Raw genomic sequence first — 15,408 nt, forward strand, 5'->3', positions numbered from 1 at the left:
TCTCTTGGTATCCTGCTTCTCACTCTGCAAGACAGTTGAGGGCTAACTCTAGCCTTGGGCATTTTGATGGTAGGGGAAGCGTGTGCGTGGGTGCATTTAAGTTGACTCGCCATCATCTTGGTTTAACCTCTATTCATTTATATGTCAGTTCATGTTGCAGTCTCTGCTCACATCTCTGTGTCGGTTTCCCCAGCTCCTGCCTGCCTGCCTGCCTATAATTCGATTGCAGTTCTGGCGCGCTTCAACATTCCTGAGTTTTTAATTTTCACCCGGTGGTCTGATGAAAACAAACACTATAAAGTATGCCAGTGTGAATAACATATTTTCATTGATATGAATTACATTTGTACACCACCCTACAGCTGTAGATTTCAAGGCGGATCACAACATAAAATTACAATATATAAAAACAAAACACATAATAAAAATGAGAACAAAAACAAGCCAGAAATCTCACCCTCCCACAACACATTTAAAAGGGCATCGGATGTCAAATCATTCAAAGGCCAGGTTGAATTACCTCCAAGGGCATCAAGTTTACTGCGGTCCCCCATAAAGGAACAGCATATGCCAATGTTGCAATTACTTTAGCTTTGAATACTTTCAGGGCAGATGGAACATGAAGAGCCCCGTCCGAAAAGAAAAAGCGCAAAAGCGCAAAGGCCAGGTTGAATTTTGGGAATTGTGGTTTGCTAAGGATGCTAGGAATTGTAGGCCTGTGAGGGGAACTGCATTTCCCAGGATTCCTTGGGAGAAGCCATGTGCATGGTGTGCCCATCCCACCTAAAGAATGCAGTATGCAGTGGCACCAAAGGAGGCAGAAGACCCCCTATTCTCCTCACAGAGCTACACTTCTGTGGGAAGATGATTGTTAAACCACAGTGGGAATTTTAGTTTTATGAAGGGAGCAGGGGTCTCAGCACTCTTAGCAACCTACAGTTCCCAGGATTCTTTGGGGGGAGCCATGGCTGTTTAAAGTGGCATGATACCTGCTTTAGATGTACAGTGGTACCTTGGGTTAAGTACTTAATTCGTTCCAGAGGTCCGTTCTTAACCTGAAACTGTTCTTAACCTGAAGCACCACTTTAGCTAATGGGGCCTCCTGCTGCTGCCACACCGCTAGAGCACGATTTCTGTTCTCATCCTGAAGCAAAGTTATTAACCCGAGGTACTATTTCTGGGTTAGCGAAGTCTGTAACCTGAAGCGTATGTAACCTGCGGTACCACTGTATAGTGCAGCAGGGTCCAGAAATGATAATTGCAGTGCTTCTGCTGAAGCTTTGAAGCAGATGAAAAGGGGATGTTGAAGGCATAAAAGAAAGGAAGTCGGGTGCTGACTGCTCTGATCAGTCTAGGAATACAGGGATTCCTGTTGTCTGTTCCCAGAAAGAGCTTTGGAGCTGCCGGTGGATGGCAACAAAAGCACCAAACTCTTGGCTAGGCTCATTGCTTCAGCTATGGGGGAAGAGGTTCCATGGCAAAATTCCATGGCAAAATTCCAATGAACCTGCAGTTCTGTCTAAGTCAGAAACTCTGCTCACCAAACTGGTGCCCTCTAAGTGTTTTGGCCTATAATCACGCGCAGGCTGGGGCCTGAGATCCAAAAACATCCAGAGGGCACCAGATGAGTAAACGCTGGTGAAATCTAATCCCAGGTGCAAGGGGCAGTGTATTCTAACAGGTGTGGGGAGCCTTTGACCTTCCAAATGCTGCTGAACTACATCTCCCATCAGCCTCGGCAAGCATGGCCAATGGCCAGGGGTGATGGGAGTTGTGGTTCAGCAACATGCAGAGGGGCCAAAGGTTACCCACTCCTGTAATACAGGCTTCCGAGAGTTGGCCAAGTTAACATAGAATCACAGAATCTCAAACCCACCCCCAAAATCTCCACCTGAGGTTCCCCCATCCATTTTGAAACCATACTGGGCCCTGCTTAGCTTTGCAAATGTGCTAGCAGTTTCATTGCTGCGCCACAGACTTCTGAGGCTCACCACTGTTTTCTGATGCCCAACACGGGAAAGGCGGTGAATGAAATGATTTTTCTGTGCTAGCTGGGAAAATGACTAAACTACAGTACATGTTATTTTCCTAAAAGGGAGGTTGATGGGTAGAGTCTACAGTAGTACCTCGGGTTAAATACTTAATTCGTTCCGGAGGTCTGTTCTTAACCTGAAACTGTTCTTAACCTGAAGCACCACTTTAGCTAATGGGGCCTCCTGCTGCCACTGCACCGCTGGAGCACAATTTCTGTTCTCATCCTGAAGCAAAGTTCTTAACCCGAGGTACTATTTCTGGGTTAGCGGGCGTCTGTAACCTGAAGCGTATGTAACCTGAGGTACCACTGTATTCTGTAGCCCCATGAAGATACAAAGGCTTAAAAAATGGTGTTAGTTATTACTGTTGTTGTTATTTCTTTTTTACCATTGTCCAAATGTAGCTATCTCATGTCAAGGATAGGAAACCTTTCCCAGCCTCAGGGCCACATTTCCTTTTGCGCAACCTTCTGGGGGCCACATGCCAATGTTGGGCAGAGCCAGAAGCCAAAACAGGCGGAGCAATGAACGTAAACTTTACCTTTGTACGGTGGGCTAGATCGCTATCCCTGATGTATTCCTCCTTCCAATGAACAATATGGCTCTCAATTCAGACCCGAAGCAAGAAGCACAAATAAATATCCCCATCATAATTGCGTATCATGATTCCTGCCTCCTGAAGCAGCAAGAAGATGCTTCAGGGCGTTATCCTGGCTCAGGCTGAGCTCTTCTGCTGTAGCCACCAACCCTTCGGACCGCAGACCAACAGGTCCCCCAATGTCACACGGACCAATGATCCAGAAGGAAGCGATCTCCACATCAAGGAATTTTTAGTGAGCGTTGTCTAAAATTAACCGATGGCTGCTATGGAGATAGGGTGTGGGATATTTTTAAAAGAACCAGACAGAGATAAAAGCCAAGCAGGAAGGGTTTACAAGAAGGTTTGGTGCAGGGATTTAATTTGAGTATACCTAGCAAAAGGGGTGCACTTTCAGATTTGGGGGAAGGGTGGAGATGCGAAGATTTCTGTAGGGAACGCAATATTCCCAGCAGGGATGATAGAAATCTGTCTTAAATCGGGGACAGACTGGTTCTCCACCTAGCTCAAGGCAGTCTAGCAGTGACTCTCCCTTCACCTGCTGCCTGATCCTTTGAATTGAACATGGATGCAAAGCAAGTTCTCTGCTACTAAGCTATAGCCCTGAAGTGGAGAACCACCCCCCCCCCAATTCTGGACAGCCATGTGCCAGTGGTAGCAAACACACAAATGACAAAAATATCTAAAAACACCAAAATTCCAACATTTTTACAGTGGTATCTCGGGTTACAGACGTTTCAGGTTACAGACTCCGCTAACCCAGAAATAGTACCTCGGGTTAAGAACTTTGCTTCAGGATGAGAACAGAAATCATGTGGCAGCGGCACAGCGGCAGCAGGAGGCCCCATTAGCTAAAGTGGTACCTCAGGTTAAGAACAGTTTCAGGTTAAGAACGGACCTCCAGAACGAATTAAGTACTTAAACTGAGGTACCACTGTACCTAGTTTCTGCAAGCGCTTAACACATTCTCTGTAGTTTCCATTCTGGCAAGCAAGAGGCGTTTTCAAATTTCTGAGACACATTATAGTGGTACCTCAGGTTACATACGCTTCAGGTTACACACTCCGCTAACCCAGAAATAGTGCTTCAGGTTAAGAACTTTGCTTCAGGATGAGAACAGAAATCGTGCTCCGGCGGCGTGGCGGCAGCAGGAGGCCCCATTAGCTAAAGTGGTGCTTCAGGTTAAGAACAGTTTCAGGTTAAGAACGGACCTCTGGAATGAATTAAGTACTTAACCCGAGGTACCACTGTACCTGCATACGAAAAAACACTCCACCTCCCATCGGCCCCAGCGAGCCTGGGCAATGATCAAGGATGAAGGAAGTTGTAGTTCAGAGAGCCATAGATTCCCTGTTACTAAAACAGCAGTGATCGTCCCTGTAGCAGAGTCGTCTTTCTCATGGTTTAGACGAATGATGTGGAGTCTATGGCCCGCCCAATGAGGCTGGACCACACCTCCCATCATCCTTGACCATTGCCCATGCTAGCTGAGCCTTGGGAGGCTGTAGGGCCACAGGTTCCTCATCCCTGGCTTAGACAAACACAGAATGTTTCTAGGAACACCTATTGGCTGTGACCTAGGATAGCTCAGCTGGTTAGAGCGTGGTGCTGAGAACGCCAAGGCTGCAGGTTCGATCCCCGTATGGGACAGCTGCATATTCATGCATTTCAGGGACTTATGACCAGATGATCCTCAGGGTCCCTTCCAACTCTACAATGGCTTAATGAACTCCCATTTACACAGGAGGTATACTATGTAATAACGAAGCCCCTGGGATAGGAAACAGCCCATGATCTTTATGTTCTGTAAGTGCTACTGGAAATGATGTTGGACCAGTTGGAACCTCTGGTCAGATCCTCCTACAGATTGCGTGTCTACATACTGGTACGCTTCACTCTGGGATGCCTAATTATGATAGAGCGTGTACGTTGCGATGGACTGCACAGTGTAGTAGAATTCCTCAGGTTCCCCACTCTCTCCTGTGCGCAAGAACTGGCTAACATGTCACTGTTGGGTCAGAAAACTGGGCTGTGTTTCCTTCCTAGCAGTTCATTCTTCACTGGCCACATGAATGGGCGCTACAGCTTTGCTGAAGATGAGAAGCTAATACAAATGTGTGTAGTTCCCTGGTTCTTCTTCCACATCTCTGTAAGGCTACATAGGATCCCACGGCCTTCGGTCATTGCCTCTTTTCACAGGGCCACAGTCTCTGAATTACCAAATAGGGACATTTTCATGCAATCTGATGCTTCTTGCAGCCTTACTGCGATGGACTTCCCAAGTTTTATCTCCTGGCTTTTGACAGGCAGTCCGTGCCGACGGAAATTCACCACTGCTCTCTGTTATGATCAGAATATTACCTACCATCTGCATGCATTTGACACATCTTCGTCACAGACTCGGCGCATTTCTTCGGGCCGTTCCAGAAAATACTTTTCAAGTGCTGAGTTGCAACTCACTCCCTTCAGGGCAACAGCATTTTGCCAGTACTAAACACAAAATATTGGGCAAAGATGAACCACAACTCCCCTCCCAAATATAGTCAAGGACTGTGGTTGCACAAGGACCTATTGGCTAGTGCCTGTGCATCGCTGTATTTTTGTAAATCATTTAATACCAAGCTTTCCTTTCTTCTTCTTTTTTTAACAGACTGGGTGCTTCCCAGTTGCACCACCAATGTAACTGGCAAACCCCCGGACATATACCATCCTCCTGCAGTCTTGCCATTCATGGATCTTTCTCTATTCCTTTTCATCTTTAAACTTTTTTTAAAAGATTGTGTTCTTTGAAGGTTCTGCATCCTCCTTCCCTCTCCAGCCAAGGAAATGCAAAAAATAAAATAAAGAAAACATCAGAAAGGTTACCAGTGAGGACAAAACAGCATATCCCAGAGTTTATTCAGAGCTAGCATTGACAGAGGACCAAGAATAAAATGTGTTACTTCCCTCCCCTGCCATCTGGAAAGGCCCTTAATGATGCAGGGTTGCTGCTCCCTCCCTGGACTGTCTCCTGCCTTGCAATGATTTGCTGTTCCGATTTGGCTTCATGCATTGATTTTTTGCACCTTCCCCTACTGTTCCATGTCTTGATATATTTCCATGTCTTTCCTGGGTTCTCTTAAGCAAGCACATCTCATCCGGAGAGCTCAGCAACCAAACCCCTTCCTTACCTTGCTGGGCATTGTTTCACGTTTCTCTTTTGCACAAATGAGTTCCCCTAGGTTGTTGCATGACCGTTTCCTTAGGGTGGTGGATGGATTTCTCTAGGCTATGCCGACTGGCACGCATTTTTTGGACTGATGCATTATTTTTTTTTACACCGACTTGCATGAAGTGGTGCATTTCTCAGCAGCACGTGGTTTGGCGTGTCACCCCTTTCCTCCCCTTCCAGGTTCTCTGGAGGTTCACGGCTTGCTGTTTCCCCCCTGGGTGAAATGAACCGGTGCATCTCCTCATAACGGGGCGCCGTGATTTATTTCTCTTTATGTCGCATGGGCCGGTGCATTTTCACTCCTCCGTAGCCCACCGGCTCCTTTCGCAGAGAGTTTGTGCATCTCGGGGGCGATGGGGCTGGAGTGTCTCCTCTTGGTGGTTTCCGCCGGGTTGCTGCATTTTCTCAGCTGTAGGTGTATCTCCAGGTGGTACATGCATAAATATCCTCTCTGAGCTGCATGAATCGGTGCATTCCACGGTCTCGATTTTTCTCTCTATGCACGCATCTGGTGCATTTTCCGCCCGTGATGCAACGTCTCATTCTTCTCACCGGACTGTTGCGTTATTTAACACGGGCTGGGTCATTGCAAGGATTTCGTGCATTTTTGTTACTCCCCCCCCCCTCCCCGCTTTTTTTTTTTTTTTTAACCTGCGATGCATCTGATTTTCTCCTCCTCCTGTTCCTCCCCCCCTCCTTTTTCCTAAAGAACCACCGGATGACATCATCCTAAAACTGAGCCCCGCCCATAGGCTTCCCCAATTGGCTTCTCGCAGCCCCCCCCGCCCACCAGCTCGCCCACCCCATTGGCTCTGCCACCTTGCCACTCGGAGCTCGGCTTCCCCTCCCTTCCCCACGCGTGGGCGGTGCCTAAAGGGCTGTCCCGGACCATGCCGCAGGCTCGTTGGTCGGAACGCTTGTCAATCAGAGATCTCTTAAAGGGGCAGGCGCGCCCAAGCTCTGCGCTGGGCGAAGGGGCGGGATTTGCTTCTCTTTTCGCTCTCTGGATCTGCCTGGGCGGGCTGGAGGGGGGCGCCAGGCGGTGGCCGACCGGCCGGCCGGGAGGGAGGGATGCCGGGGCTGGGGAGTGGGGTCCCCCTGAGGGATGGCAATCGCCCCTGAAGGCCGGAGGAGGGGGCCCAGCGTCAGCATCCAGGCTCCCTCCTGCATCCCTCCTGCATCAGCACCACCAGGAGCAGCACCGCAGCCTCCCCCGCCTGCTGCAAAGGCAGGTAAGCGCCGAGCTCAGGAACCCCCGTCTCCTCCCGGGAAGCCCCGCGCTGCGCCCCGCTGCACCCGATCTCCGCGTCCCTCTCCAGCCGGGCGCCACCTCTCCACCAGGGGACCGTCCGGAGCCTTTGCTCCATCGTCTCCCAAGCTGCCCCAAAATCGTCCGGCAGCTTCTTCTTGCCGTCTCTGCATCCCTCCCTCCCTCCCTCCCCGCCGGCCTTTCCCCAATGCGCCTCTGACTCCCGCATCCCAGGGCTCCCCGCTCCCCATCGCACCCCCTGCGCTGCCACCCGCCGCTGCCTACTCTCTCTAACCACCCGCACCTTCCCCCGTGCGCTCCGCACGGATCCGGCCACCACCACCCCGGCACCCACAGCCTCTCCTTCCTTACCCGCCGCCCCCCACCCCACCCCGCGCCCTCGCCCTCGCCCATCCCGATTCTCCGGCACGCTCCTTGCAACTCAACTCCTCCGCCCAACCCAGCCTCCCCGCCGGTGCGCCCTGGCGCCTTCTCCGAGCCCCTTTCCCACGAGATCGCGCCCTGCCTCTTCGTCTCTGCCCAGCCGCGCACAGTCCATCTGCCTGCCGCCGCCGCCGCCGCCGCCTCCTCCTCCCCCTCCGGCTCCTCTCTGAAAGCCCTGCAGCCTCGCTCCGGGCTCCCCTTCTCCTGGAACCTTCCAAGCCATCTCCACCCAGCCCCAGAGACCCACCTTCCCGTCCCCTCCGTCTCTCCACCCACCCGGGCCCTGGAGCTTCTCCAGATAGGTAGGTCGACCTGCCGTGATGGCCAGCGCTGGGGATCTACAGGGTGCCCCACCGCCAAAGCTGGGGAGGCGCCTCTAACCCCCTCCCCAGTCGTCTCTTTCATGGAAGCAGCAGCTCACCAAAGGCCCTCTCTGTTTCTCCAGGGGCCTCTCTCCTCCAGAATCGCCTTCCTTCTGCCCATTCCCCAAGCACAGAAGTCTCCCCCCTCCACTCATTCATTCCCAGATCCCTTGACCAACCTTGTTTGTAGCTCTGCTCCGCTGTCCCTGGTTACCCTTTGAGCCTTGGGTGCCCCCACTTAAAGGAATACCCCAGCAATCTACCCAGCTCCACCAGACCCCCTTTCCCCACCAAGTTCTCTTTTCCATTTTGCACACCCGATAATTTACAGCCTGCGCTCTCCCCCCCCCCCGACTTTGTTCCCGTCTGGGCCCCCTAAAGACCCCCAAACACCCGTTCTCCCTGAGCGCTGTCAAATTCCAACATTGCTCACAGGCGCAGCCGACATCGGCTCCATCATTCTGCCCAGCCGTTCCTCGCCCCTGCTTGGCTAAAGCAACCCACATTCTATCTCTAGGCAACCCCCTCTGCTCTTTCCTCTAGGGAACCTGCACCCTGTTCCAGTGGCATAGCGTGGGTTGTCAGCACCCGGGGCAAGGCAAGTAATTTGTGCCCCCTAACCCGTGGATTTGCGCCCCCTAACCCTAACCCCCAGATGTTGTGCCCGGTGCGGCCGGCCCCCCCTGCACCCCCCACGCTACGCCACTGCCCTGTTCCACCAAAAAAACTATGTCACTCCACCCAATGCTACTCCATCAGATTTTTAAAAAACCCACAGCCCCCTCTAGTTTTTTCTTAATTGGCCCATACCCACAATTCCATCCCTTTTGCCCATGCTACTCAATGGCCCCCAGCACTCTTACCTCTATGGTCTTCTAGATTCCTGCTGTTTTGAAGCTGTGCCTTGCCACCAAATCTCTTTCCAAACAGCTTCTTCCTGTGCGTCTTGCACCCCGCCTGATTTTTCTTCATTACCCTACACCACACAGTCCTATGAGCATAAGGGTCTGAGGCTCCGACCCAAACCCTTAATCTATTGTGTTATCCATATATTCCCATGGGTTGTCTTTTCTGCGCCTTGTAATACAACGAAATGGTGGCCTAACATTTTGCAGAGTGGGGTCTTAGCAGAAGCAGGAGATTGGAATGGCAGGTGCCAGCTTGACGGTGCGGGGATGGGATTTCGAAGTAGATGTTGCAGGGAGTGGAGGACCAATGTGGAAACATAGCTGAAGAGAATCCAGTGCAAGTGTTTGGGAGATGGAAATACATGGTGGCTAAGAAAAATGAAGCAGGATGTTGGTTCAGTTAAAAATGGAGGTGCCTATAGACAAAGAAAGTATCAGGCTATAAGGCATAATCACATTATATATCTCCCAAAGGTGGAGAGTTATTAATATGTTGATTAAAAATTGGGGGTCCTTTATTATGTGTTTCCAGGCCTACCTTTCCTATCTGTAAGCAGCTATTGTAGTACAACTGAAGTAAAGCTGTCTATTGGCGGGGTTAATGATAAGATTATAATTTGTGTGATTCCCACCTTCATTCTCCCAAATTCAGCGATCACCCATAGCTATATTTAATGCAGCCCAGGTGCAGGTGTGCAAAAGAAGGTTAAAAACATAGACTGCCTGTTTGTGTGTGTGAGAGAGATGCTGTGGTCCGACACATGTTAGGCAAGCTCATAACAATCAACATGCGCCATCACTGTTTCACAAGCGTGCTCCAAGCTGTGATGTACAACCCATTTGCACAAGCAACAGTAAGTGCTTCACTTTCTGCTTCCCGGGTGCAGGAGATAATGCACGTTCATTGACCGAGATCCATTCTTATGTGCATATTTGTCTGCATATGCATTGCAGTGCAAAGGTGTTATAATACTGCACAAAGGTTTGCCATGCAGGGCAGCCGTGCAAACAGGAGGGTTAGTCACACGTGCAACATGCGCATGACCACTCGCAAAAATGCCAGAGATGACATGCTGGTGTAGGCAGCTGTGACAACAAGTGTTGTGTGTGCAGAAGCATGGGGAAATACCAAAGTGTCATCTGTTAGGGCAAGTATGTAGGCGCTACAAGCTTTTTTGTGTGCGCGCGCACAGTTATACTGGAATATGTATGTTGCAGGTGGCTGTGGTGTGGAAAGATGTATAGCTGCACTAGATGTGGGGTGCATGTAATCAATGTGTCAAGATGAACATGGATGAATGTGGTGAGATTCTAAACAGATTGAAGTGTGACAGGGAAAACCCGGTCTTTTTTCTAAGCCCAGCTGTGCTACATAGAAGTTACAGCACATGTGTTGGATTTTGTACAATGGTTTTTGTACAGATGTGCTTCCACTTGTGCCAACATGTGCCCACGGTTATATTTGTTTCTTTGCACCTTCTGGATGAGCATGAAATCTTATGTGTCACATAGCTGCATATGAAGAGGATTGGAGCACCAGAGGTGGTCCTTGTGCTGCGCATGTGCAGTGATGCACTGTTTTGGTTTGCATGCACATGCTCACCTTTGCTAGTCATAGACCTGCAAATATGCTTGTACACTGCCCATGGGTTTGGCAAGGCCTGTTGTGAGTGTATCCTGTGCTGTTGCATGCAGAGATGTCTGTGTGCATGCACAGAAGTCAGAACCCGTTGTGCTTTGTGAGCACCATCACCCAGGTCCCAATCTTAGCACTGTGCAACTGCGTTCAGGGTCTGTGAATGTACAAACGCCTAAACACTAGTGCAGTGTTGGTGAAATTCTATATTCTGCTCCCCAGAGATGCAAACCCTTAAAGCAAACTAAACTCATGTTATGCTACTGTGAAGTTTGTTTTGCGACTACAGTTCCCATCATCCCTGACCACTGGTCCTGCTAGCTAGGGATCATGGGAGTTGTAGGCCAAAAACATCTGGAGGGCTGAGGTTGAGGAAGCCTGGTTTAGGCTAATTTTACTTCTTCTTCTCATAATGTTGCTTCCATGGGAGAAGAGTTTCTTCAGATAACCTACCATGTTTGATAGCAAATGGGGGAGATGACAAGCTGAAAGGGACGTGGTGGTTATTGTGGAGGGGAATGTGGCTTCTCCCTCCCTTGATTTCTGAGTGTTCACTAGACACTAGTCATGAAGGTTAGAAATTTACCGGTTTTCAACAAAAAAATAAAAGGAGCGGGAGATGCTCAGAATGTCTACTACTGTGCCAGAGTCTGGATTCTGAGCTTGTTTTATGTATCTCCAATGCATGTGTTCTTATATAGCTCCTTTGCTCATGCTGTCTATGAGTGTGAGTATGTGAGAGTGGGGCAGGGAAATGTGAATGTTCAATCCTTGGTGTCTCTTTCATAGCAGCCTCAATATCCATAGATGTATACATAAATGTCTCAATCTCTCTCCACTTCTCAGGTGTAAAAGCTGTGTAAATCCATGGGCCAGAATTACCGTCTGCGGTCTGTGGTTGCACATAAAAGAGCAGAGCAATCTAATGCCATCCACAAGCCTCTGACCATTTTGTCTATATTTGTGCTGTATCCTAGACTTTGTGTGTCTGTTCCCCTGACCAGCTGCTAATATGAGTTCTTAATGCCTTCTGAAAACATGAGAGTGACTGTGCATGTGTGGACCTGTCTTGGCCTTGGAAACTATATTTTTTCAGAATCTGTAAGATTATGGGGATACTCAGATTTCGCCACCCCCATTTGATGGGCTGTTTGCTTCCATTTGTTTGGCTTGGTGGAGAAAGAGGGTATATTAGGCAACGAGAGTGACCTATGGCACATCTCTGTTGAGTATTTTCTTGCATGTTTTTATATGCAGAGTTTGATTTTGGCCAGGATTTCACGTTGCTCAACCCTAGAACTTATCAGTGGCAAGGTTTGGCCCTTGAATAGGTGAGAGCTCTTTTCTTTTTATCCATTCAAAAGCATTTTTATCTTACGAGCCATCCTCGCATCTTTCCTAGGCACTTCTAAGGGAATCTGTTTATCTTGTTGTTCCAGGGAAACTGAACCTCTCCAACTGGAGATGGAATATGGGCATAGAGGGAGAGAGAGAGATGCTTCTAAGTGCTAAGTCCATCATAGACAATGGGCTTCTGACTAGTTTGAGCAGTCGTTATTGAATACCTGAAGCCAAAGCCTCATCCTGCACCTTCTGCCTGGCTGGCAGGAAACTGCCCCTTTGGACAATATACAGTGGTACCTCGCAAGACGAATGCCTCGCAAGACAAAAAAAACTCGCTAGACGAAAGGGTTTTTTGTTTTTTGAGCTGCTTCGCAATACGATTTTCCCTATGGGCTTGCTTTGCAAGATGGAAATGTCTTGCAAGTTTTCTTAACACCGTTAATACAGTTGCGACTTGACTTCGAGGAGCAACTCATAGAACGCGGTGTGGTAGCCTTTTTTGAGGTTTTTAAAGACTTTGGTGATTTTTGAAGCTTTTCCAAAACTTTCCCGACACCGTGCTTCGCAAGATGAAAAAAAATCGCAAGACGACAAAACTCGCGGAACGAATTAATTTCGTCTTGCGAGGCGAGGCACCGCTGTACAGAGCATCTTTCCCTAAGCAGCGAGGCACTTCCATGTACCTCTGGTGCAGTTAGGTAATTTTAACCTCTGGACTTGGTGGGAAATGGCTCTTTAGATGTTAGCATGAACTACTTCACTTACTTCAAAATGTGGCAAACCAGCTCTGAGGTGTTTGGGGGCCCCCCTACTCGTTCTGCTGTGGGGGGCTAGGAACATTTGCCGCAGAATCCTGCCCTGTTGGTACCACTGCCTGTGGGACTTAATGGGGAGGACCTCTCCATCAAGTCTGGAACCACTTCTAGATAGGTTTGATTCCCTCAGCTCCCATCTTCTTAATAAAATAAAATAAATCTGTTCTTGTGTTCTTGTTCCAGAGGAGGTGAGCATAAAACCTCGTCCGCCACAGTAGAGTTGTAATTCTTAGCTTGTTTGTAATATTGTCCAACATTTCTCTGATGAAAATAGGGATGTCCTAAAGAAAAGCAGGACATTCCAGGATCAAATCAGAAACCTGGATGGTTTCTGTAAATCCGGGACTGTCCCTGGAAAACAGGGATACATGGAGGGTCTGTGTATGTGTGTGTTAAATTTGAATGCCTCTGTGCAGAAGGAGGGAGTACTGGGTCTAGACCGTGGCTTCAAATTCCAGGGGTTAAACATTAGCAAGAACTATTGCTAAGGGGAGTTCAGCAATGGAACAGAGTGTTTATGGAGCTTGTAGAATCTCCATCCTTGGAGGTGCTCCAAAAAAAGATCCCACAATTGTTCTGCTTGGGAAACCTGTGGCCCTCCAAATATTGTTGGACTACATCACCCATCATCCCTGACTATTAGCCATGCTAGAGGGAAGAGTTATGAGTGGCCACAGTGAGAGTGTTTGTGAGAATGAATGAGTGAAATGTCAATATAAATCCCTGTTTTTCCTAGAGGACCTATTTGAGAAGAGTCAGGAGTGATGAGCCAGCCCCACACCTTGACGTAGCTGTCAAACTCTGGGACCATGGGTCTACACCATAGCTGTCAACGTTTCCCATTTTTAAGGGAAATTCCCTTATTCCCAATAGGATTCCTCGCAAGAAAAGGGGAAAGGTGACAGCTATGCCCTACACTCTTTCCTCTACCCTAGCAACATGGGTGCCAACTTGATAAAATATTGGGGGGGGGGGGCAAGTAAGCCCTGCCCTGCATAATCAATCACAAGATGCGATGCACAGGCACCATTTTAATGGCAATGCCCATCGACATTTTGGGGAGAGGGTCGAAAACCCCTCACCCCCTTGGAATTGGCTCCTATGCTTAGAAACAACAGGGGAGGGGAGTTAGCAAACAGCGTCCCTGATAGTCTTCCATTGCCAACCCTCTAGTATACAATATGCAACGGACCTTTAAACAAGGGGCCCAACTATAAGCCGGTTGCCTGAGACTTGGAGGAAGCCCAAGCTAGGCCTCAGCTGTGGAAACACAGGGGTTCGCTCTGCTCCCTCTGAGACAGCTGCTTAGTGTTTATTTTTAAAAAAATTCCGCTCTCTAGCAAACTCTCAAGGATCATAGATGAGCCTTGGGGTCAGCATCAAGCCCTTGGGAGACCAAGCTGTGTCCCCCATAGTGGTTTGCCTGTCTGGCTGTGGCCCTGGTTGTCCACAGCTAACCACAGGGCCTTGCCTTAGGCTACTTAGTAAGGCCATGGCTGAGTTGAAATGTGAACCAAGGTTGTCTTGCAAGGGAACAGGGGAAAGGTAGGAGAGGTTGCGGAGAAAGAGCATATCTGCATTGGCCCAGGAACAATTATTCTGAGAGGAAAAACAAGGTTTTGAGGAAGAGCTTGGAATATGGAGGCTGTTCCAGGCAGAGGGAGCAGCCTGGCAGAAGGTAAAGAGGCAGGCGTGAGGAGGCAACAGAGGGACGGCGGCTGTGACGGCAGGGAAAGCGTGTGACTTGATTAAAATGGGGTAACATTTTAGGACACAGACTTGATTCCCAGCAAGCAGAGGTGGCTGCAGTTTATTCAAAGCACTGCTACTGCTGCTGCTTCCCACGCCAAGTTAGGTTCTGTCTGGAGTGCAAAGCAGTGCAAGAAGGGAAAGGTAGAGGAGGCAACGCGGTTCAGTGAGAGCACAGAGTTTGCAACGGGGGTGAGGAATCTGTGGTCCTTTGAGTGTTGCCGGATGGCAGCTCCCATCATCCCTGACCATTGGCAACAGGCAGGCTCTCCATCGCTGCTTTGGGAAGATGTTCTGCGGCAGTGTTTCGTTTCGCGGAGGATAAGGTTAGCAGTGGCTACTCCTGGCCACAATGGCTAGCTTCTGCTTCCATTGTTGGAGACAGGATGCCTCTGAATCCCAGTGGCTGGAAACCGCTGTCACACCTGCTTATGGGCATCTGCTTGAGGACAAGAAGATAGACTAGATGCCTGATCCAGAAGGACTCTTCTTATCCCTAGTTGCATTGAGAGAATGGGGCAAGGGCATTGTTAGAAACTCAGATATATAAGCTGGGTGCCAAATAGCTCCTTAAACAGAATGTCTAGTTGCTATTTTGGGGCAAGAAGGCCATAAAGTCTTTTTTTCAAACGATGGACTAACTGTGATTGATTCTCCATTAAACATCTGGCTTGTTCTGAAGACAATCTTGAGCTAGGTTAAGAACTTTGAGAACCTAAAGAAGAAAAGTCACTTAATCCAGAGACAGTCCACATATATATTGGCCCATTCCAACCTCTTTTTCTTAATGGTGACATGGACCACGCATAACATAGGAATATTCTTCACAACTGTGAGCAGCAGTGCAGTATTGGGGGGGGGCAGGTTTGGTAAGTGAAGACAAGTGACAACAATTAACTATATAATGTTGTTCCCTGCTCCTGCTCAGGCTGCACAGAAAAATACAATTTGGTTCCAGAAATGGATTCTGATTGTGCAGATAAAATATAACAGATAGAATTCTATGTAATAGTGTGGGAAAACAGTCCAGATCCAATGATCCCCAGATGGTGGAGATGT

The 15,408-nt window shown here is 48.9% G+C and overlaps 1 protein-coding gene across 19 annotated transcripts in view; it reads left to right on the forward strand.

Moving 5' to 3' along the window:
- The first annotated feature begins 6,832 nt into the window (after nt 1–6,832).
- PPFIA3 (PTPRF interacting protein alpha 3) overlaps nt 6,833–15,408 on the forward strand; it is a 59,045-nt gene continuing 50,469 nt past the window's right edge. For 8 of the 19 annotated variants that reach the window (XM_083469464.1, XM_083469465.1, XM_083469447.1 and 5 more), the window contains exon 1: nt 6,835–7,074. The gene's annotated coding sequence lies outside the window, so the exon portion shown is untranslated. Of the gene's footprint in view, nt 7,075–15,408 lie in introns of all 19 variants that reach the window. The other 11 variants (XM_083469446.1, XM_083469463.1, XM_083469460.1 and 8 more) reach the window with 5 other exon arrangements.

Source organism: Podarcis liolepis (assembly GCF_965112155.1).
Source record: "Podarcis liolepis genome assembly, chromosome: 13".
NCBI lineage: Eukaryota > Metazoa > Chordata > Lepidosauria > Squamata > Lacertidae > Podarcis > Podarcis liolepis.